Consider the following 2,500-nt stretch of genomic DNA (forward strand, 5'->3'; position numbering starts at 1 on the left):
TTGAAGTAAGTTTATTCAATAGGAAAATCTACAAATTATTTATTAAAGGTATGACTTCTATCCATGTTATTTGATATTTTAGTTATTAGTCATTGACTTATATTTCCATATTCATTTCTGATATTCGAGTAATTGAGAAAAATAATATTCATTAGAAGAAGTAAAATGTTTCAGGATGTAATATTTTTCTATCTAAATGTTGAGCAATATAATTTATCATTTTTTTTCAGATGAAAAGGAGAATAAGATATTTAAATCATATGAGCTATCTTATATTTAACTTTATCTTTCAAGGTTTAAAATTATATTATATTCAAAAAATAAATAGTAAATCCTTATTCCAGATAAACAGTATAATTCTCAGTAACCATGATTCAACATTTTGCCAGAATATTTTTCATATACTTGACCCTTTTGGATTTTCACTTTAGACATCAAGGTCAAAGATTGATTATTCATTTTTTTTTCTTTTATCTTAATTCATGTTCAAAGAATCTCCCATTGTCCTAAAAACAAGCTGTATTTTTTAAACTAAATAAACATTTCTTGCATTTAATATTTGCTTGCATTTACAAAGAAAATGACAATGTATAACGTAGTACATAAAAAGTACTATCTTTTGATGAAATAGAAAAGTTCAGTATTAATCTAACGTTCCAACGTCTTTCCTATTTTAATGGAAATAAACACACAAAATTAAATTAAGTTTATCTAATATTATATGGTAAGATTCAATCAAATCTATTAATCTATCACTAATCAATTATTATTATTATTATTATTATTATTATTATTATTATTATTATTATTATTATTATTATTATTATTATTATTATTTATATTTCCGATTCTTTAATGCTTCTACTGAAACTTTTTCTGTTATTAAAAAATCAATCATATGTTTAAGTATGCTTTAATTTGCATTTTTAAAGGTTTATTGTCTTATTGCACATTATATACTATTTATCGTATTTTGAAATAATTGTATTTTCAATATAATATACATTGTATTTTAAAATAACTGATTTGTCAAATATGTTAACCATAGCAGGACTTAGCTCTTTATTGGCTTTTTATATTTATTTGTTATGTAGACAAAGTATTGTATATTCTGTTTTTCGAATAATAATAAAAAAAAATATATTTTTTTCTATATTACTAGGTCATTGGCTACTATTTTTTTTTTTTACTTTTTGTTCTTTTTTTTTGGGGGGGGGGGGGATCGCTTCGCTAACAAAATATATCCTTTTTCTAGCAGGTCAGTGTCCATGAAATACATTTTTATGCTTTGATTTACCTTATACAGTTTTCTTTCATTTAACATTATCATATCCTACAGGTATTGTAATTTTTTTATTCAAAATAGAATTTTAAAAATAAGTTTGTATGAATGATAGAGTGGTATACCATAGTTACAATATTTGGAATTTATAAATGTACAGATATTTATCCTTTTTTCTCGATACTAGCCGCAATATTCTTCAGAATATGGTACTTCAATATTCTATAATCCTATATATCTCAATAAATTTTAATATCTATTTTAAAAAATTCAGATTTTCCTTGTAAAATCTATCCAAAATATCCAAAATGAAATTCATTTCTTGATGAACGGAAGAGGAGAGTATATGAAATTAATTCATCTCAATAAATCCTCCCCATTCTCTCTGCCTCGCAATGAAACTCCATTTTTAAAAGCGATCCTGAAACAAACATATAAATCATTTACCCTGACCTACTGCCTGCAGAAGTGACTCTAGAATGTTGGGAAATATATCATAAATGTATATTTAATCTTTGACAACCTTCAAATTGATAAATGCAGTATGTTTTATTATTCAAATAAACATAGAGAGAGAAATACTGCAAAAGAAAACTTAACAAAACATCACCTACAGGAGTAAGTGGTTTAATGGGCAGCAATTGGAAAAAGTTGAATAAAAATAATTATCATTGTACATCATGTAGGTTTCAAGGAATTGGAATCATTAGGAATTTTTCAGTAAAAAGATAATATATGAAGAGAAATTAGAGTCAATATAATATATTTAGATTTATATGATGAAAATTTAATTTTTAAATAATTCATAGTTTAATCTTTGCTAGAGACAAATTGTATTTCAACCATCATAAGCATTATTCAACTTTATCTTACATCTATCAGAGTTGCTTTTATCTTCATTATCAATAACTTCCTTATAATGGCTTAGAAAATGGTCTATTCATCGCAATCCCAAGAGACTGTTGGTTTATAAGGTGATGTGCCAACTTTCTTAGGAATTCAATAAGTCCCTAATTATTATTATTATTATTATTATTATTATTATTATTATTATTATTATTATTACTATTATTATTATTACTTGCTAAGCTACATCCCTAGTTGGAAAAGCAGGATGCCATGATCCAAGGGGCTCCGACAGGGAAAACAGCACAGTGAGGAAACAATATAAAAAGAAAAAAGATATTCTAAGAACGTTAACATAAAGATAAATATTCA

The sequence above is a fragment of the Palaemon carinicauda genome, chromosome 5, assembly GCF_036898095.1.
Source record: "Palaemon carinicauda isolate YSFRI2023 chromosome 5, ASM3689809v2, whole genome shotgun sequence".
In the NCBI taxonomy this organism is placed as follows: Eukaryota; Metazoa; Arthropoda; class Malacostraca; order Decapoda; family Palaemonidae; genus Palaemon; species Palaemon carinicauda.